This window comes from Arvicanthis niloticus, chromosome 23 (assembly GCF_011762505.2).
Source record: "Arvicanthis niloticus isolate mArvNil1 chromosome 23, mArvNil1.pat.X, whole genome shotgun sequence".
In the NCBI taxonomy this organism is placed as follows: Eukaryota; Metazoa; Chordata; class Mammalia; order Rodentia; family Muridae; genus Arvicanthis; species Arvicanthis niloticus.
In genome coordinates, this window is record NC_133430.1 from 43082879 (window position 1) to 43106009 (window position 23131).

The 23131-nt window shown below is 40.3% G+C and overlaps 1 pseudogene; it reads right to left on the bottom strand.

Annotated features, from left to right (window-relative positions):
- Nucleotides 1–20108: 20108 nt before the first annotated feature.
- On the bottom strand, nt 20109–20407 carry LOC143436655 (mitochondrial pyruvate carrier 1 pseudogene; annotated as a pseudogene).
- Between the last annotated feature and the right edge of the window lie 2724 nt (nt 20408–23131).

Sequence of the window (23131 nt, forward strand, 5' to 3'; positions counted from 1 at the left end):
GTTCAGGTATGTATGCCCACGCATGTGCCTTCATCTCTTTCTACTAAATTGTCTTGAGACAGGGTCTGTCACTGAACCTGTAGCTCTTGGTTTTGGCTAGCCTGGCTGGCTGGCCACTGAGCTTCCAGGATCCTCAGGCATATGCAGTCACACCCAGCTTTTTTCACCAGTGCCAGGGACTTGAGATTACATCCATTTCCATGCTTGCATAGCAAATACTCTTAGCCACTGAGCCATCCCCCAGGCCCCAGTTGATGGCATTTTGGCGTTGCATATTTTGTTGGCCAACTCTAATAACTAATGTTTAGCAGGATTTCAATAAACACTGAATAGAGTTGAACTGAATTGGTAAAGAAGACAGGGAAAGCTTCCCATGTAAAGGAAAAGCCATTGGCCAAAGAAAAATAAATACTATGTATGAAAAGAAGTAGCCTCACTGGACTAAAGAAAAGCAGGAAATTGAGTTTAATAGATATTATAAAACTCATATTTGGTAGATCATGATGTATTTGACCTTGTATTCTCAGCACAACAAGAACAGTAAAACAATTTATATTTTAGATATGAGAAAACGAGTGTTCAGAGCTGAAGACAGTAGCCCATCAGTAAAGTGCTTGCCAGGCGAGAATAAAGAACTGAGTTTAATCTTCTGCTTCCACATAAAACAGTTAGTGCTTGTAATCCTAGCACCAGGGAGACAGAGACAGGAAAATCCCTGAGATTCATTGGCCAGCCAGCATTGCATAATGGACAAGTTCTAGGGAAGGAATAGATCTTGCCTCTAAACAAAACAATTAAAAACAACCTCCCCCCCCCCAATCTGAGAAACAAAACCCAAGGTTGGTCGCTTACCTGCATATACACACTCACATTCACAAAATGGAATAGCCAAAGAAATTAAACTGACAGTATAGTCAGTCAAGTGTTACGAGAACCTAAAGATAAGCCACTAGAAGGCAGTTGCAATTGTCCATTTATATGGGCATCATAACTAATTGACTTATGGTTTGATTCTACAGGCACTGAAAATTAGAAAAAAAATCTTATTTAAAGAAATTCGTTTGACTAAATACCATCTTGACCTAAGGTAAAAAGAAGAAAATTACCTTTTATATGGTGTGCTCTGTTTAATCATCAAGTCATCCAGTAGCAGGAGCTTGTGCAGTGTTTCTAATTTAAAAATAATTTTGTGCTTGCTGGTTTGCATGCATTTATGCATATGTCTATAGCAGCTAGAGCTTAGTGCTGGGTATCTTCCCTAATCACTGTCCACTTAGGATAAATTTTAAAATGGAACATATTCCTTTAAAGATAACCTGCTTTTGTCTTGAAATTACAAACTTGCTTTTAATTTTGAGATTGAGACCCAAACCAAACCCAGTTTGGCCTTGAGTTTGGTAGGTAGCTGAGGATGGTCTTGAACTCCTGATCTTCCTATTTCCATCTCCCAAGTACTAGGCATATAGGCATATGCCACCCCTTCCAATGAGTGTCCCCATTGTTAGTAACATTTCAGAAACATGGGTGCGAATTCGAGTCCGATAATACATTTGGAAGAAAAATAATAACTGTACATCTAATTTTATTTAAGGAAAAAAAAGCTATTTTAATAGAAACAGGATAATCTTGTCTCTAGTTAGGAAAGATTTTATAAGAATACAATACTTCCTAAAAGTAGTCAAGACTCTCATTTTCAAAGTACATGTATATTTAATCATACACTAGCTTCTAAAATATCACTGCTGATACTCTAGACACATACACACTCTACCTATATGTGTACATGTTAGTGTCTGATAGAAATGAAATGAAACGAATTTATACAAGTAATTCAGCAACATGCTTTCATCCTGTGTGTGTGCTTTGGATGCTGAAAGTTTGCACGTTAAATCCTGAGGGTCCATATGCTAAAGGCTTAGTCCCCAGGGGAGACACCTATGAGGTGATGGGAGTTTTAAGAGTGAGAAGCTATTGATTGGGCCATTGTGGCATTAGGGAATATGAGACCCTCCTACCTTCTCTCTGTGCTTTTGATCAAAATAGTTTCATTTGCATCTACATGTGTTCCTGTATGGTGTGCCCATCTGCCTCCCTCACCAGAGAATGAAACAGTTCTCCATGCCTGAGCTTGCACTTAGAATTTCCAAACTGAACTCAGTAACCCCTTTCTTCTGAGTTAGCCTTTTCATGATTCTTAGTAGTCTTCTGTTATTTGTAACTGCTGGATGTCACTATCTACAATGTGTAAATATTTTCTTGTTCAGTCTTAATATTTAATGTAGTTTCATGTATAAAATATTTTTAATGAATTTGTCAGCTAGAGCATATTAGTTTCCTGTGGTTCTTGTAGTAAATTATCACAACATTTTTAAATTAACATTCTGAGGTCTGTAGTACAAAAACTGATTTTAGTGGTCTGGAATCAAGATTTAGTCAGCATGATTTGCTTTCTCTTGAAGCTCTGAAGGAGAATCTGTTCTGTGCCTCCTCCATCTTCTGATCACTGCTGACATTCAACTTGTGGTGCGTCACTCCATAGAAACAGGACCAGGGTTGTGCATCTCTCCACATGTCCATCTGGATTTATGTTAAGGAGTTAGAGGTCGGGATTGTGGAGATGAAAGATTAATATTGCAGGGTGAGTTGACAGGCTGAATATTCAGGTAAAATTTGATATTGGAACCAAGTTTAAAACCTACAGGACAGGACAGGCAGGAAACTCAAGCCGAGTTTCTATACTGAGTTCTCGAAGCTAAAATCTCTGTTCCATGGGAACCTAATTTGGGAGGAGCCTGGAAAACTATCACAAGACATGATCTCTTAAAAGTGGGGAAAGGGGGCTATGCATGCTGGTGTACATCTTTAATGCCAGTACTCTGGGCATTACAGAAGCAGAGGTAGAGATATCTCTTTGGATAGCTGAGTTCAAGTCCAGCCTGTCTTGTGTAGTGAGGTGTAGCCATCCAGGGCTATATAAGAAGACTGCCTCAAAAGAAAAAAAAAAGTTAATCTCATTTTTAAAAAAAATATCTTCACAACAAATTAGAGAGGTGTTTGGCCATTTGTTGTCATATTTATTTAATAAGATTACCTATCACAGCTGGCATCTTCAGATTTATCTCTCCTTCCTTGGTGTGTCTTCCCTGTATATGAAGTCTTTGCTGCCCTTTTATAAGCATGTGTCCAATGCCTTTAGGGTCTATTTGACAATGATTCACACTATCACCCCAGCTCAAGATCCTCAAACTAATGATACTGCAATATGAAGTAACATTCTCAGATTCCAGGAAATAGGTTGTGTCTATCTCAGTCAGGGGAGGTACCTTCTTTTCAGCCTAGGGCACAATAATTTTTTTGGTCCTCAGTCTTGTCAAAAATAAATGTTTTCTACTGCTTAAGTTAACTCCTGCCTCCAGGAGTGTTAACTCTTACTTACATACGGACAGATTAACTGATGTTTCTCTACATCCCACTTTTGTCTACCCAGCTTCCTGCTTGACTTTAGAATTTTATGTATTCTTGCCATTTTGGTTATGAGCGTTGGCCTTTAATGAATGAGCCATCTCTCCAGTCCTGTGTTTTAAAGATTTATTTTTACTTTTTATTCTTATGAATGTTTTGCCTGTATGTATGTGTACCACATGTGTGCCAATGTAGGCCAGAGATCCCTTGGAACTGGAATTACAGACAGTACTGAGCTGCCTCGGGAGAGCTGTCAGCCTGACTCTGTCCTCTAAAAGAGCAACGGCTCTCTTAACCACTGAGCAATCTGGCCAGCTCCAGTTTGAGGTTCTTTATATACAGTAAACTTTTTTTTTCTTAGTGGTATATAGTTTCATGAATTTTGATAAAGAAAACTTTACTCCCACAGAAAACAGTTCTATCACACCAGAATCCCTTGAACCCTTTAAATCAACTCTTCTTTCTACTTCTGATGCCTGGAAACCACATATCTGTTTTCTGTCTCTTTAATTTTGTCTTTTTCAGAATGTCATATAATAGAAATATAGAATATGCATCTTTCAGGATCTGGCTTCTTTCACATAGCAAAATGCATTTATGCTTTTCTACAGCATTAGCATACTCATAGATAGGTCATCTTAATTGCTAGGTTTGGTCCACCGTATATTTACAGTATATCTTATCTGCCAGCCTGTTGATAGGGAAGAGGGGGCTACTTTCACAGCCTTCATAACTTTTGATAATAATAAGGTTCCATAAATACCCATGTTCAGGATTTATGTTGATATCCTAGTCTATGTGTGCAAGAAACTGGTCAACTGGGCAACATATGAACAAATACTTGTTTCTAGAAGCCTACCTTCAGCTAGGTAGCTTATAAAGAAACATGAGTTACAGCCTTGGAGGCTGGGAAGACCACATCTAACACTTTGGAAGGCTTGGTGTCTGTTGGAGGTTGGCCCTCTAATCGTGTCTGATTTATTGTAGCTGTGCCATTACATGGTAGAGAGAGTCTGTCTCCTTCAGGACTCTGATCTGATGAGAGCCCCCATACCCTGTCACCTCTGACTAGAGCAATATGTGTTTATTTCACATGCGTAAGTGCCCAGGGGTGTTCTCGGAAGTGATCGGATCATTGTATAATCCCACCGCACTCTGAGCACTTCGGCCTTGACAGCACTTAGTATTATCAGCTTTAGATTTTTTCAAAGCTGTTTGACTAGATGTGGTGATGCATGTAATGCTTGAAAGCCAGAAGCAGCAGGTCACATGCTCCAGGCCAGCCTGGGCTACAGAGTTCAGGACATAGTTTGCTGAGTGTTTTTATTTTGACTGGATTTGAATTTTCTTTTTCTGTATGCATCCAATCCTTTTGCTTTTCTTTTTAATATATTATGAGTGACATTGAGTTTTGGCTTTTGTTTTGGTTTGTTTTTGTTTGTTTGGGTTTTTTTGTTTGTTTTATTTTATTTATTTATTTATTTATTTGTTTATTTATTTATTTTATGCAGGGTCCCTCAGTGAAGTTCTATCGGTGCTGGAACTCAGTATGTAGACCAGGCTGGCCTTGAACTCACAGAGATCCACCTACCTCTCCTTCTAAGCCCAGCTGACATTTTTCTTTTTAACTCTTGAGGGCCTTACAAGTTTATTATTGTTAGTCTATAAAAATTTAACTTCTGATTTATTTTGTTTTTAATTTCACAAATTAATATTCATCATTTGCTACCTTCTCTTTGTTTTAGCTTTAATATTCTCTCTTGCTTTAGTTTCTTATAATTTTTGTTTTTAAGAAAGGGTTTCACTATGTAGCTCTGGCTGACCTCAAACTCGTTATATAGACCAGGCTCTCCTGGAACTTACAGAGATTGCCTGTGGCTTATGCTCTTTCTCTCCCCACCCCACCCCCACTTAAACTAGGTTTATTATTTATTTACCTCCCAAATGCTGTCCTGACTCCTCCTCTCCCCATCTTCCCTCCCCTTTACCTCTAAGAGGGCAACCCCACCCCCACCCCCACCCCTGGGTATTCCCCCACCCTGGTACATCAAGTCTCTGCAGGATTAGGCTCATCCTCTCCCACTGAGGCCAGACATAGCAGTCCCCTGCTACATACATGCAGGGGGTTGGGAGGAGGCTCAGATCAGCCCATGTATGCTCTTTGGTTGGTGGCTCAGTCCCTAGGAGCTCCCAAGGGTCCAGGTTACTTGACACTGTTGGTCTTCCTGTGGGCATGTGTCATCTCCTAGAGGGCCTTCAATTCTTCCCCTTATTCTTCCATAAGGGTCCCTGACCTCTGCCCAATGTTTGTGAGTATATACATCTGTCTCAGTCATCTGCTGGGTAGGGCTTCTCAGAGGGCTGCTATGCTAGGCTCGTGTCTGCAAGCAAACATAGTTATCATTAATAGTGTGAGGGATTAGTACCTGTCCATGGGATGGGTCTCAAAATGGGCCGGTCACTTGTTGGACATTCCTTCAGTCTCTGCTCCACCTTTGTCCTTGCATTTCTTTTAGACAGGACTCATTTTGGGTCAAAAATTTGTAGGTGAGCTGGTGTCCTCATCCTTCCACTGGGGGTCCTGTCTAGCTACTGGAAGTGGTCTCTTGAGGTTTCATATCCCCACTGTTGGGCATTTCAGCTAAGATCACCTGCATTGACTCCTGGGAGCCTCCCTCATTCCGGATCTCTTGTACTTCCTAGAGAACCCCCCAACCTCAAAGATGCTCCACCATACTCCAAGGACACGTGCTCCACTATGTTCAAAGCAGCTTTATTTGTAATAACCGGAAACTGGAAGCAACTCAGATGTCCCTCAACCAAAGAATGGATACAGAAAATGTGTCTTATAATCTTAAAGGAAGCCAATTGTTTGAGAGCATTCCCTTATTCTAGTAATTGTTGAGTGCATACTCTACTACATAGTGGTATAGATTTCCTCTTGGTATTACTTTAGCTCTATCTATCATCTGTCTGTCTGTCTATCTGTCTATCAATCTATATCTAATCATTATATTATATATTTATATAATGATATATATATATTTTCTAAGAACTACTTTATCAAAGTTTAGTGTTCTTATTTTCATGTAAAAGTATATTTAAGGGCCAGAGAAATCAAGTATATTTAAGGGTCAGCAGCTAAGAGCACTTCCAGAGGATCTAGGTTCAATTCTCAGCATCCATGTGGCATTTTGTCACCATCTGTAACTCCAGTTTCAGGGATGCTAACATCCTCTTCAGTCATCTCTGGAGATCAGGCATGTACATGTACATATATGCAGGCAAAACACCCATACACATAAAATGAAAATAATTGTTCAGTGGTGGCGCATGCCTTTAATCCCAGCACTTGGGAGGCAGAGGCAGGCAGATTTCTGAGTTCAAGGCCAGCCTGGTCTACAGAGTGAGTTCCAGGACAGCCAGGGCTACAGAGAGAAACCCTGTCTCGAAAAACCAAAAAAAAAAAAAAAAAAAAAATTGTTAAAGTATGTTTACATTTTCTTTGGGACCACCCATGGCTCTTGAATTATGTAAAGGCTTATTGTTTATTTTCATGTAACTGGGGGATTATTCAGGGATCCTTTTGTCATTGGCCTCAAGTTTCTTTTCATATTTGTTAGAGACTGTGTTATAGCCCAGAATATAGTGTATCTGGATAAATGTAAGAAGTATACTTAAGAAAGTCTTTGGGCAGTGGTGGCACAACTCCTTTAATCCCAGCACTCAGGAGGCAGAGGCAGGTGGATCTCTGTGAGATTGAGGCCAGTCTGGTCTATACAGTGAGTGCCAGGCCTGCCAGGATTACAAAGTGAGATCTTCTATTTAAAATAAATGAATGGATGATGGAATGGATGAATGGATAATTTTAAAAGGAAGAAAAATGTATTTTCTTCTTTGTTACTGCATTCTACCCTTCTGAATGTTTTCCTTATTCTTTCTAAGAGTTTCTTTCTCTTCTGAAATAATTAACCTGATCTTATGTGTTGTCTAAATTTTATTTATTTTTCCCTTAATTTATTTACTTATTTATTTTACATCCTGACTGAAGCTCCCGCCTCCTCCCAGTTCCGTCCGTACTCCCTGACTTCCCCCATTTCTCCTTTCCCTCCTCTTCTGAGAAGGGAAGGTTCCCCATGGGTATCAACCCACTCTGGCACATCCAGTCACAGCAGAACTAGGCGTATCCTCCCCCACAGGCCAGACAAGGCAACCCAGCTAGAGCAAAGGGATCCAAAGAGAGGTAACAGATTCAGAGTCAGGCCCCACTCCACTTGTTAGGGGACCCACATAAAGACCATGTTCCACATCTGCTACGTATGTGTAGGGGGCCTAGATGCTGCATGTTATCTATATTTTAAATGATAGTCCTAGCACACTAATCATTGCACCTTACATTTTCTTAACAATCCCGAAGTCTGTGTCATAACTGATTCTGATAATTGCTTGTTAGGTATTTAGCGAGATCTCTCTGTTTAGCAGTTTCCAATATGTAGCAAAGTATCATTAACTATAGCTAGATGCTGCCTCCTATTGAGCTGAAACTTTGTATCCTTTATCCATCATCTCGCCATCCTCCCCTCCTTCCTTCCTGGCAAACACTTCATTTATCCTTTATGACTTTGATTCTTTACCTTCTATGAAAAAGCAAAAAATTCACCAGGTGTTTTGCCTCTGCATATCTAGTTTATTTTCCTTAGCATATTGCCTTCCAGTTGTCACAAAGGGAAGAATTTCCTTCTTTCAAACATTCCACGGTGTGTATCATGCTTGCTGGCTTGCTCCAGCCATTCAAATCGCTAAACACTTAATGTCCATGTCTTGTCTACTGTTGGTATGCTGCAATGAAGGTTATGTGCTGACATATTTTTGATACTGATCTCATTTTCTTTGCACATACATAAGTGACATTTCTAGTGGGTAGTTGTTTTAAATTTTAAAAGCACTTTCTTGCTGCTTTCCATAACATTACTACTACTCTCCCTTCACACCAACAGTGGACAAGAGCTCTCTTTTCTCCAAAATTTGGCTAACATTTTTTATCTTTTGGTAATAGTGAGATTGGAGCAGCCCTGGATGGCTTGGAACCTGGGATTGTGAGCACTGGGGAGAATATGCAGACTGGACCCAAAAGAATAGGCTTCCAGCCTTATGTTGCTTGGCTTGGCAGGTGTGGGGGTAGATCTGTATCTCAGATCCCTGGAGTTTGGAATGGAGCTCGGGGTTGCCAAGTCATCCTAGAACCAGGGTTCACTGAAGTGGACTTGGAGCTGTGCTCAGTAGCAAAGCCACTATGGACTCTTTCTTCTGTGCTCTCCTGGATTCTTTATCTCTGGAAATATTTATCTTTGACATTAACACTCAGTGTCACATTGAAGCTCTTAGTCTGAAGTATGTCCACTTAAATTGGATTAACTTTCTTTAGAGTTCCCAAACCATATGGTCGCCATGCAGAAACCACTTGACTTGATTGTAGTTAATCACTTGATTCAGTATGGGTCTTAAGGCAATTTACTATTTAACTGAGGTCTCCCCCAGTCTCCTGGGACATTTTAAACAGTGTAATTCATATCAGACAAAGCTGGGGAAATAAGGTCTGCTCCTATACTGTAGCATCGGTGCACTTCCGCCCATTGGAGGAATGAGACAAAACCCTTAGACTGTGGCTCCACATCACCAAAAGCAGTAAGCCTTCCCTGCTCTGCCCATTTGGGGCCGTGAATCCTCTTGATGAGTGGAAAATATAAAGGTTAATTTTTAAAAATTTTTTTCAGTTTATTTATTTGGATTTCAGGTGCTACAAGTATGATTGTGTGTATGTGGGTACATTGGTGCACTTGCACATGGAAGCCAGAGGACAATCTCGAACCTCAGCTGTTATTCCTCAGGTTGGTTCCTGCCCCTCCCTGTCCGCCTACCTGTTCGCTCGCAGCCTGCTTGCCTACCCGCCTGCCTTCTTTCCTTCTTTTATGGACAGGTTCTCTTGCTGCCCTGGAGTTCATCAAGAAGGCTAGACTCACTGGCCAAGGAGCCTGGTCCAGCTCTTCAGTACTGACATAGCACCTCCTTGCCCAGCCTTTTTGCAACGTGGATTCTGTCTTCCTACCTCTGACTACTTTTTTAAAAAAGTCTCCCTATGTATTCCAAGCTGCCTCGAACTTTGAGCCTTCCGCCTCTGCTTTCCAAGCCAGGATGTCAGGCATGTGCCACCACTCACAGGGAAACGTCCTGACCTTCTGAAGGAATGAATGGACAAGTGACATATACCTAAAAGACAGACAAGAAAGCTTTTGATGCCTTCCCTCTAGAGTTCAGCTGCTGTCATGTGACCGGCCTCAGAGGCTCAACGGCTCATTTAGAAAGCTCCCAGTCGCCTTGCTTTACATCTTGCCCTTGATTTCTCCAAAGTTGACATGAGTCACGTGTAATCAAGTCTGTACTTCCGGTGAGCAAGCCTGTCCTAATAGCTGGTGACCCACACCCACGCGGTCCGCAGCTCAGCGGCTCCTTCTAGAACATCACCATTTGTAAGGCCCGTTTAATGTTTTCATAGAATCATTAGGCCTCATTATCTAAAACAATTAAACCCCAACCCTAACAATTAATAGCTTACATATAACTCACATTAAACTCTGTCAAGACATAAATACATAAAAAGATCAAAATGAAAAGTTTTAACAATAAATTTATTCTCTGTGGTGCTGTTACTGCTTTTATTTTATGTAATCACTTATATGCAAACACTGTTGTTGAGTTATATTCTCTATCACTTTCAGTTTTAATTTTAAAATATAAATTAAACAGTGTTTTTTTATATTACATTTCTAATGGTATTATGATTACATAAAAGTTTTTAATAGATACAATTACTTAAAAAAAACCTTTAACCCTATCCAATAAAGTTTTATTGTGGTAAAACATACACAAAATGTACCATCTTAATCTCTTTAATCCCCTCTTCTCAGCAGGTTTCATTTAACTAAAAATGTTAAATGTAAATTCCATAAATAAACAGGTTTAGATGGCTGTGCCCTGCTCTGAGCAGCTTGGAATATCATTTCACCTGGTGAATCATTCTTAGATAGAGGGGTAGCAGCCATATAATATTACAGTATATAGTTCTAATTAGTCTACTTTGTTGCCACTGCAGTTAATTGCTTCATGTGTCTAATTTATGAATTAAATTGTATCTTGATGTATGTACAGGGGAAGGGGGAATGTTTCAGGCATTAAATAGAGGGTTCTTGGGAAATCGTTCCCAGGAGTATTTCCTATTGGAATCAACAGTCGTTAAGAATGAACTGTCTGTACGTTCTCTAGTACTGCATGAACTTCTCTTTATACTACACAAGTGAAATTTTATTCCCATTAAATAATTCTCCATTTCGTCTTTCTCCAGCCTCTGTCAAATACTATTCCTGTTTTCAGTTTCTACAAAATTTATCTACTTCGAGTTCCTTTGTAAGCAGGATGCCAATTTTGTCTTTTTGTGACCAAAAAGGTTATTACACTTAGCTGCTCTTGCTGTCCTTGAAGTGCACTGTTGTAGCATCTGCCATGATGTTCTTCTGTCTGGGCCCAAATAACACTCTACTATATGTGTGTATCACATGTCGTCAGTCTGTTCTTCTGCTGATGGATGTAACTCTTCTTGACTCTTGTGGCTTGCCTCCTTTTGTTTTGTAGCAAATTTTGAAATCAGGTAGTGTGAATCTTCCAGCTTTGTTTTCTTTCCAGATTGTTTTGACTCTTGAAATCCACTGCACTTTTGAAAATCTATGATATAGTTTTCTGTTTATGCACAAAATTCTCACCGACTTAATTGTGCTGAGTCTGTACATGGCTTTGGGTAGTACTGAGATCTCGGTGTTCAGCCTTTCAGTCGTGGATGTGGGATTGGTTCCCACTGCTTTACATCTTACAGCAATTTTTTTTGCAGTTTTGGTATACACATCTTCTGTAGACCCTTTTTGGTTACGTGTATCCCTAAGCATTTTCCTTTCTGTTGCCTTCGTAGGTAAAATTGTTCTCTAATTTCCTTTTGGAATGTTCTTCAGTCATGTAGAGGAACAAAGCTGAGCTTTGCTTGTTGAATTTATACTCTGTGTCATTGAATTTATGTAAGAGCCCTTATTATTTGAGTGCACAAGTGTGCTAGTGTATATATGCACTGTATGAATGTATATGCATGTGTGGAAGCATGTGTGTGAGTGTGTGAATGCATGTGTGTATGTGTGTGCATGTGTGTGTGAGTGCATGTGTGCATATGTGTATGTGTGTGCATGTGTGTGTGCATGCTCATGCACATGCATTTTCTGGTTTAGGGTTTTCTGTATACAAGATTGTATGATATATAAACTGAGATAGTCCTGTCCTCCAGTTTGGATGGCTTTATTTATTATTCTGCTCTTACTCACTCTTTAGGTTGCTCTGTAATAGAAGTAGTGAAAGCAGGCGTTGCCACTTTGTTTTTGATCTCAGGGGAAACGCTGCAGCTGTCACTGCTGAGCGGTGTTCCTGATAGGGCACCTTGTGTGAAGTTGAAGGTAATTCATTCTCTTCCATGTTTATTCAGTGAGAGGTTTTTTTCTAATTAGGAAGAAGTGTTAAACTTTATCGAATACTTTTTCTACGTTGAGAGGATGGTGCAGTTTTTACCCTCTACTCTGTTAATGTTGTTTGCTACATTGATTTTTTTGTTTGTTTTTTTGTATGTTGAACAATCTTTGTATTCTAGGCATGAATCCCACTTGGTATAATCTGTTTAATATGTTGCTTTGGTTTGATAGTAATTTGTTGCTATTTAATACTAATGTTTATAGAAGATATTGTTCAATAGTATCTGCCTGGCTTTGGTATCTAGGTTAGGGATTATTCCCTTCTCTTCCATTGCTTGGCCAAGTTTGAAAAACTATTGGCTCATTCTTTAAATGTTCTATATAATTCACTAAAGAGGGCATTAAACCCTGGACTGTACTTTGTTGGGAGACTGACTGCCGATTCATTCTTCTCACTAGTTCCAAGTCTGTTCAGATTATCCATCTCTTTATCCTTCAGTCCTGGTAAGGTCAATGTTTCTAGGAATTTCTTCTAGTTTATACAATTTGTTAGCACAAAATTGTTCATAACACAGACTCATAATCCTCTTATTGTCTTCTGTGATTTTGCTGTATTATAACCCCTCCTCTAGTGTCTAACTGCAGCGCCTCTGTTTCATTTTGGATCTTGGTAGACCAGGCTGTCTGTCGGTTTGAACTACCTTTGGTGTAATTGATGTTGCCAATTGTCTGTCTTCCCCTAGTCCATTTATTCTTTCTCCAGCTTCATTATCTCCTCATGCCAGCTTTGGATTTTTGTTCCTTCTTTTTCTAGAATCTTACATTATAAAAACAAGGTGACATCTTTTCATTATTTTATATGTATGAGCATCTGTGTATCACATGCATGCTTTAGAGGCCAGAAGAGGGAGTGGGATCCTCTGGGAGTGGGAGTACAGACAGTTGTGAGCTCCAATATAGATACTGAGAATTGATCTAAGGTCCTCTGGAAGAGCAACAATGGTTTTTACCACTGAGCCATCTCTCCAGCCCTCAAATACTCCTTCTTTCTTAATGAAAGCATTTTTCGCTATGAATTTTTCCTCTTGCACTGATTTCTTCTCTGATCCATAACTTTTGCTGTGGTCTTTTTATTTTCATTTTCTCTAAGTATTTTTAAAATGTTAACCTGTGATTTTCTTTTTCATTCATTTATTTTTAAGAGTACATAAAATTTCCAGGTATTGATTTCTAACTCTACTAGTAAGAGAAAATACTTTGAATGGTATCTGTGCTTTTAAATATATATTGAGAGTTCGTTTGTGTGGAAATAGCTGGTCTGTGCTGGAAAATATCCCATGTATACCTGAGAAAAACATATATGCTGTTTTTACTAGACAGAGTACATGCATATGTGATGTTAAATGCTCTATTTGTGTGTGGGGGGGTGGGGGGGTGCATGTATGTTGGTGTGTGTGCAGTTGCAAATGTGTGTGCAGGTGCATGTGTGTACAAGTAGCGGCCAGAAGTAAACCTCATGAGCCATCTGTCTTTGTTTGTTGTTTTGTTTTGTTTTTTATGAGACAAGCCTGGGTCTCACCAGTAAGGCTAAGTTGGCTGCCTGGTGAGTCCCAGGGATTGGGCTTTGTTTTTCCAGCACTGGGATTGCAAGTGCATGTTCCCCAGTTGGTTCTTTATGTGGGGGAGGGGGGGAGATGGGGATTGAACCCAGGACCTCACACTCATGTGGCCAGCACTTTACCAACTGAGCCATCTTTCTGTCTCTTGGTTCTCTGTCTCTTTAGTCTTCATCTGTTTCATTGTTTTGTTTATTACTAAGAGTGAGGTGCAGAAGTCTTTCAAGGATTGTAGAATTCTGGACTTTATCCTCTGGTTCTGTCAAATTTGCTCAATGTACTTTGAGACTTGCTTTGGAAATGTTTGCAATTGCTCTATCTTCTTGCTGTATTAAACTTTTTGTGAATATATATCTTTCTCTGTTTCTTGCAACATTTTATGTAAAAGGAATTTTTGTCTAATATTACTATGGCTGTCTTTTGGTTATCTGCATTTTAGATCTAACTTGAATCTCCTCTAAATGGTGTGCAGATGAATCACAGTCTAAAGTCTCTTTTTTGTTTGTTTGTTTGTTTGTTTGTTTGTTTGTTTGTTTTTCGAGACAGGGTTTCTCTGTGTAGCCCTGGCTGTCCTGGAACTCACTCTGTAGACCAGGCTGACCTCGAACTCAGAAATCCACCTGCCTCTGCCTCCCAAATGCTGGGATTAAGGGCGTGTGCCACCACTGCCTGGCTCTAAAGTCTCTTCTAATCTCTGTCTTTGGGGTGGAAAGGTTTAAGTGCTGGCCAGCGAGGAAGGACTGTGTCATTTCGTTGTGTGTCTGCTGTGTTCACTACAACTCTGTTGTTCCTCGTTTCCTGATTTCTGTGTCCTTTAAGGTCTAGCTGATAACTTGCAGGGAAACTTTCCCATTACTTTTTCATTCCCTCTCGATAGGTGAGTGTGTGTACATGTGCATGTCTGTGTTTTTGTGTGTGTTTGTGTGTGTGTGTTTGCATATGTAGGTTTATAAAGAGTATTGGCATTAAATTTAAGTACCAAAGGTATAACACCATAGTTTTACTATGTATCAGCTTAACTCAGTAATATATAAGCATAAGTCTATTTCTTTAATAACAACACCCTTTCCAGTTGATGTCACAAAATTGCATATTTATATATTGTGTGTCTCAAAATACACACTATAATACTTTGAAATATATTAACTCTCTTCTATAACATAGACAGGAAGGTTAGAGACGCACAGGCATGTTAGCTGTCAGACTGATGCTTGTTTTTAAAATGTATTAGTCTCAGTGAAGACAACAGAAAGTGCCATGACACAAGGCATGCTGACAATGGTGCTGGCTTTTATAAGTGTTCATGGATTACCTGTACTGAGAGAACTTCTCCTCATAAGGCTTGAAGTGACAGTCTCCTGTCCTATCACAGGACCCCAGAAGACTCCCTGGAATATTTCTTGCAGCATAGATCTGGTCAGAATACTCTTCCTCAGCTTTTGTTTGGGAATATTTTAATCTCTCCCTCATTCTTGAAGGAAAGTTTCACAGGGTATAGGACTTTTGGTTAGCAGGCATATTTTTTTTGTGGCACTTAAACTACATTTGCTGTTTCCTGTATAATATTTTTCCTCGAGTGTCTAGTTTTTAAGTGAGTTGGAGGCTAGCCTGGTCTACAGCGTGAGTTCCAGGCTAATATTAGCATTGTCATCTCTGTGCTTCTTTGGTCCTGATCTGCATGGGCTCCCCTCTCATCCCCTTGCTGCTAATCTGTCTACGCTGGGTAAGGGTTTTTACAACATCATATCTGTAGATCATATTGTTAAAATCCATTTGACTAATTTCTATCTTTTGACCTAACCACTTAATTCATTTGTATTTAAAGTAAATATCAATAGGCAATAGTAGCCACTGTCTTTCCCTTCCTCCTCTCTCTCTCTGTTTTATTGATTTCTTTTATTGGCAGTTTCCATTTTGGTCTCTTTCTCTGTGTTACATATGTGGTTTTGTTGTTGTTGTTGTTGTTACTTACCTAAAAACAGAAATAAAAGTGATAACTATTTATTTTAGTTTAAGCAAAGAAGAACAAATTGACACAAAAACCTTATAAACACAAAAACTTTAGGCCTTAACTCTTCCTCTCTGTATTATTACAATCAGTTCCTGATAATGTTGTATATCTTTTTAAAACATACTTACAGTAATTACTACTTAAAAAAAAAAAAAAACCCTTTCATTCAGAAATGACAGTTATTTCTCCACTACAATTACAGCGTTACCGTGCTCCGCATCCATGTACGTTTACATAGCCACGTTCTGTCATTTTCCCCTGTAATATTCTTTAGTTTTAACTTGAAGGATTTATTTTTGAACTTCTTGTCAGGTGATAAATCCCTTCAGCTTCTGTTTTTCTGGAAAATCTTCTTATTTGTTCTTCATTTTTAGACAGTTTTTCAGTGTCTTGGAGTTTCTGTTGCTATGATAAAACACTATGAATGGGCTGGAGAGAGCTCACCAGTTAAGAGCATTTGCTATTCTCGCAAAGGGCAGGTTTTAGTTCCTAGCACCAACACAGAGGCTCAGAGCTGTCTAGAACCGCAGTTCCAAGGAGTCCCACACCCTCTGCTGACTTCTGTGTTTAAGTGTGTTTTAGCTGTTTACTTTCCTTTTGTTTCAATTTGCAGGACTCTCTTTACCATTCACTGTTGGGTTGATTGGTGCCTGGGGTCCTGAGTCTGCCCTCCACACACAGGGCTAGGGCTGCTATGGAGGACAGAGGCAGGATGAGGGAAGTTGACTGTGCTCTTTCCACGCCAGCAAGGAGGAGGGGGGAGGGCATCACGGCTATGTGAAGCCACAGGACCCTGCTTGGGGGTGGGGGAGCGCAGTCTGAGGTCCCTGGGGGGCCAGAGCTCTTGGCTTGGGGTTCCCCAGGCCAAAAGGTGGCCAGAGACAGTCTGGTTCTCAGGCTCTTGGGCCCCCAAGCACTGCTGGGGGGGTTGTGAGTTCGGAAAGGCTGAAAAAGAAGTAAGGACATACAGGCTGGACTGGCCCACAGCTGAAGGGGAGAGACAGGGAGAGAGTGTTCCGGTTGTGCCCCATGGTGGCTGATGGTCTCTGTGGCTGGGAATGCAGAGAGGCCATCTGAAGGAGGTTAGACAGCGGCTCAGCTCGGTAGTTGAAAAGTTCTTTACTGTTCCCCACAGCAGGTCCCAAAGAAGAGAAACAGTCCACGGTCTTAAGATATTTATTGTCATGGCAGAAGGTATATGAAGGGCAGGCCTGAGGTTAAATACCTATTGTAAGGAGGAGGGTCTGGGAAGGAATGTTTAATTGGCTACGCCCCTCTGGCTTTTAGGTATCTCATTAATATGGAGATCTGTCTTGAGGCTCTGAGGCCTGTAGTCACGCCCTCTACCTGTGGAGGGGCTAGGGGGCGTTGTCCTACATGACAGAAAGACCCAAATCTATGGAAGTCTGTGGCCTCCTGTCAGGAGCCTGGAGTCTGGGAGCATGGCAAACCCTACCATCCCTTGCAGGGAACCCTGCGGGATCACCTGCTGGATCACTCGGATTTCCAAACCTAGCTCAACCAGAAATCAGGCTGCCTTTTACTTGTAGGATCACTTTAGTAGATAAACTCCTTTAGTTTTTGTAAATAAATAAATAAATAAATAAATAAATAAATAATGTTGGGCAGTGGTGGCTCACATCTTTAGTCCGAGCACTTGGGAAGCAGAGGCAGGTAGATTTTTGTGAGTTTGAGGCCAGTCTGGTTTACAGAGAAAGTTCCAGAACAGCCAGGACTACATGGAGGAACCTTGCCTCAAAAGAAAGTAGGTGGTGGTGGCTGAAAAGATGGGTCAGTGGCTAAGAGTGCATATTGTTAAGTCTGAAAGTGCAGCATGGAAACCACCACTCACATATTGGCAAAAGTGTTTTTATTTTGTGAAAGCAAGAAACCTGCATACAGGGGTTGGCCACTTACAAAAAAATTGTGACCTCAGACAATGATGCAGAGGCCTTTTTATAGGGAACTAGGGGAATTTTAGCTAGGATTAGGTAATCTAAACCTTCATTGGTGGGTGCCAGAAATGTTACATGGGTTGGTTTTTGTTTGGCTTGTGTCCAGGTGGTCAGTGGACTGCATTCCTGTGTTATAAATATTTAACCACAGGATGAGATACCCACACCATATAAAGCTGTCCAGCACAGCATCCTATTTCTCATCCTTGTGGTTATCTCCAAGCTGTTCATTGGACAGGGGATTTTATGTCATTGTTCCTGGAATTTATGGTCTGTAACTGGAGCTAGTGGCTTATGGCCTAAGTTCTTGGGACTGACTTTCCTTTTGAAGTCAGGCCTGATCCTAAAATGGAATTTATGTAGTCCTCTCGCATGCTGCTCTTTCAGGGGACCCAAGTTCAGCTTCCAGCACCCATGCTGGGCAGGTCACCACTACCTGTACTTCCAGCTCCTGTGGGATCCAGTCTATCTGGCTTCTGTAGGAATCTGCACTCACACCCATGTACCCACAGGCACTCATTATACCCCACACAGGGACACATAATCAAATAACAAAAATAAACTATTTTGATTATAAACTATTGAAAAACTATTATAGCCATGGTGGAATACAAATTTATTCCAGCACTGAGAAGGCAGAGGCAAGTGGATCTTTGTGAGTTCAAGATCACCCTGGTCTACATAATAATTTCTAAGAAAGACAGGCATGCATAGTGAGATCCTGTCTCAAAAACAAACAAACAAACAAACAAACAAATGGATTTTTTTGTAGTGCTGGGATTCAAACCCAGTGTCTCATACATGTTAGACAAGTTGGGCAAAACAGAAAACCATTCCTTCACCAGTAGGCAGACAAGTCAGAATGTTGGATTCTTACTACCCTTTTGTCTGTTCTGGACCTGGAATGGGTGTTTCTACCCTTTTCATTTGGTTCTTTTTTATAAGGCAATACATGTACTTTCAGTCTGGTGACTCTGGTAGAGGGAAGCCTGGGACTTCTCAGTTGTCGCCTGTTGCTATCGCTTCACGACCATCATAGTTCTTTTGAAGACGGAAGATATATATATATATATTATTTATTTGTTTATTTTTTGGTTTTTCGAGACAGGGTTTCTCTGTGTAGTCCTGGCTGTCCTGAAACTCACTCTGTAGACCAGGCTGGCCTCGAACTCAGAAATCCGCCTGCCTCTGCCTCCCAAGTGCTGGGATTAAAGGCGTGCACCACCACCACCCAGCTAATTTTTATCTTTTAATTCAGAAAACTCTATACTGTGGTTACTGAGTTCAACAAATGTTTGTTCCTAAACCTCATTATGTAAGGTGAGCTGGAGTGGCCAACGGCATTTTTAGGATCCAGACAAGAGGCAAGTCCGTTGAGGGCACAACTTCCTTGAATATCGTAAGCTATCTTTTGGTTGCTGACAATGTTTGCATGTCTATGCTAGGCATCAGGTAGATATCAGGATGGTTTTTACTGTGCTCCTGGGGTCCATGATGCATGCACAGCCATCGAGCCTAGGTGAGCACCTATGTGAGCCAGTGCAAGGCCAGGGTCCTCAGAGCCATATGCATCTGTCCTCTGTCCTCATCGGCAGCTCACACTCAGTTCCTAGGTGCTGCCGTCCCCTTGAGTGTGGGTGGGACTGAAGCACACGTCCAGATGAGTGGTGACAGGGTATCACTTCTGTGACTAGGTACAAAAGAACAGTAGCTTCCTCTTGTTCCTGTTCCTTCTTCCTGAAGCAAGCTGCCTTATTATAAGATACTCTATGGAGAGGACCAGGTTGAATGGAACTTTAAAAAAATAAAACAATTTATTGGCATATGTTCATTGTATAGTGCTAGATCTCATTTTTTAGCAAATATTTAAACTATTTATTGCCATTAAGTTACAGATCTGAATTACATATGGAAAACACTGATACTTGTTATCACTGGGAATTATGTGTAGATATGTGACCAACTGAAGGTTATACTATAGTCATTAAAGAAAAAGTCAAGAATTTTGAGTACTTAAGTGCTTGTAGTTATAAAATTTTGTTTTTTTAGATTTTTTATTATACAAATCCCTTGCTATAGATAAAACCATCATTCAAAATTATGAAATTAGTTGCATATTCTGAACTACTCTTTTTAAAAATTATATATATATATATATATATATATACACACACACACACATATATATATATATTACACTGTAGCTGTTTCCAGACACACCAGAATAAGATAGGGCATCAGATCCTATTACAGATGGTTGTGAGCCACCATGTGGTTGCTGGGAATTGATCTCTGGAAGAGCAGTCAGTGCTCTCTTAACTGCTGATCCATCTCTCCAGCCCTGAACTACTCTTGATAAAGACAAAGTTTAGCATTGATAAAGCAGTAGAGAGTTGGTTTAGGGATTCTCAGCTATTCAATAATGTCGTCATGTCATTAAAGATAGCACTCTGTGTTTTACCCTTAGCACAACTATTTATGCTGACAAGATCTGTGGCCACAGCAGTGGCTGGAGCACTGTCCCTTTCAAGAGCTGGTCCTTGCACTGCTATGCAGATGGTTGCTTACTCATCTCAGAGCTGATAAGTCATCCTCCCTGAATGAACTGAGCTACTTCATTTGTTACATGGCACACAAACAGAAGCCAGTTTCAAGGTTGTACCTTGTAGGCAAATTTCACGAATATCAGAGAATAGCAACAGAGAGTAAAGTCATCTGCCCACTGATAATCTTCGGACATTTCTTCATATCATTGATAGCAGCAATGGGAAGACCCCAGTTGGCAACTGGGCCCCAGAAATGCATACGTTCTGGACATAGCCGCTTTGCGCTGCAGCACTCCAGCCATGCCCATGCTACCCAGCTAACGCTAGATTTCAAAAGAATGCTTCCATGCAGTCTCTCTCTCTCTCTCTCTCTCTCTCTCTCTCTCTCTCTCTCTCTCTCTATCTCTCCCTCTCCCTCCCCCTGCCCCTCCCCTGCCCCTGCCCCTGCCCCACCTCTGTGTGTGTGTGTATGCATGGCATATGAATGTGTTCATACATGCATATGTACAGGTGGAGGGCAGAGGTTGACAATGAGCATCTTAATCATTCTCCAATTTTTTTTTAGGTAGGGTCTCTCAGTAAACAGTGATTTGTCTAGACTGACTGGTGGGCAGCCCCAAGGATCTGTTCATTTATGGAACTAGTGTCCAGTACAGTAAAAAAAATGACTTATACCCATAACTGGGCTGCCTTGTCTGGCCTTAGTGGTTGAGAATACGCCCAGTCCTGCAGTGACTTGGTATGTGGTAGGGGAAGCAGGTACTGAGGAGATGATACCAGGGGTAGGAGGGTGTCTCCTTCTCAAAGGAGAAGGGGAGAGAGGAATTAGGAGAGGATCTTTGTGAAGGATGCTGGGAGGAGGAGGGCTGATATTGGATGTAAACTGAATAAATAAGTAAATTTTTTAAAAAACAACCTATAATAGCAATGTTTTGGTTTTTTAATGAGTAAATATATTAAGCACACAGCAAAGCAAAACAGAAGACTAAATAGCAAGAGATAGATGGATGATAGATAGATAGATAGTACATAGATGGATAGATAGTAGATGGATGGATGGATAGATAGATAGATAGATAGATAGATAGATAGATAGATAGATTAAAAAAATTAACTCAGACACTTAAAACATCCAGGAGGAATGGACTGTAGAAGTTCCTTTAAGGCATCTAATTGTAATATGCTGAGTCTTACAGTTCACCACCCCTGGAAATAACAGGGTACAGGTCTTCATGAGTGATGACAGTTTTTGTAGGCATGGGGCTTTTCTGTATAATAATGTACATAATTTACTTTATGTTCCTCCATCAGGAAATATTCTCCCTGCCAAGGTCATTGGGGAATGTTCTTCCAAAGTTAATCACTCCATGATAATTAGAAACAGCACAAGTCTGGAAGGCGAGGGTATGTCTAATGTTCCTCAGCAAAATAGTAAATGCTGAGACTTTCAAGACAGTCTTTAAGGCTGTGGGAAAGAACTCTGAAAACATGAGTTCAAGAAATATATACATATATATATATATATATATATATATATATATATATATATATATTTTATGAGAGTCTTCACAGACCTAAAAGAACAGCCGCACTGAGCCAGCTTGTCAGAAAGACATTAAGGAAGGAGATAAAGAGATTTGGGGAGTGATGATCACAGGAGAAGATCCCACACAGCTAAGCTTATTGTTTATACTTACAAAGGCAGGCAGATACCTGAGTTCAAGGTCAGCCTGGGACAGAGCTAGTTTTGGCCTAGGCAGGGTGGGAATGGTGATCTCAGAGCCGGATCCTATCCAGATAGCTTATCGTCTGTGCTTAAAAAAGCAGGCAGATCTCTGAATTCATTGCTATGTCAAAAAAAAAAAAAAAAAAAAAAAAAGAAAAAAGAAAAAAGAAAAGAAAGAAAGAAAGAAAGAAAGAAGAGAAAGAAAGAAAGGGAAAAAAAGTACTTGCTGTCTTTTCTAAGACTCAAGGGGCTAAAGTCATAAAATACTGATTCATGGGATAATCAAAAGGGAACCTGGGGTGGACTATTGAATTGATGTGCAAATAAAAGACAGGGCTTTGTTCTGCAAGAGCTGAGCTGTCTGGAGATCTCTGGAGAGCTGTCTTGAGAACGCAGGCTACCATTCTTTCACTGCTCCCAAACGCCATTTCCACAGAACCTGTCTCTAAGCTGAGGCTGGCCCTTGACATAATAGAAAATGCAGGGTAGAGTGTCTCCTTGGATGAGGTTTTCAAATAAAAGAACAATAACAGAAGAATGGTAATATAAAATCAATGACCTGCACACCCATGTACCTACCTTACCGCATACACTGACGTATAAGCTTTAAAAATATACATAGGCCTAGGTTGTATTATTGAAGAATTTCAGATAATTAATTTTAAAATTATACTTTCTACATTTTACAGTGTTTGTGGTAGAATTCAGCTTTTTAAAGTTTGTACATGGTTTTCATCTATTTTCTCATTTCATATTTCAATATTCATTTTCTTGCCTAGTTTTTTTTTAAAGTAAAACAAAATTCACAATCTACCAAAAAATTTTACTGTGTTCAAAACCAGAATTATTACTATTTAAGTGATTTGAATGTTTGGGGAAGAGATTTTTATGAAGAAAACAATAAACATTTGTTTATTTTAACTGGACCACCCAGAGCTCCCAGGGACTAAACCACCAACCAGAGAGTACACAGAAGGACCCATGGCTCCAGCAGCATATGTAGAAGAGGACTGCCTTATCTGACATCAGTGGGAGGGGAAGCCCTTGGTCCAGTGGGGCTTAATGCCTCAGCATAGGGGGACGCTAGATCGGTGAGTGGGTGAGTGGGTGAGTGGGTGAGTGGGTGAGTGGGTGAGGGAGCACCCTCATAGAGGCAAAGGAGAGGGAAATGAGATGGTGGGGTTGTGGAAGGGAAACCAGGAAGGAGGATATCATTTGAAATGTAAATGATTAAAATGATTTATAAAAATAAATAAA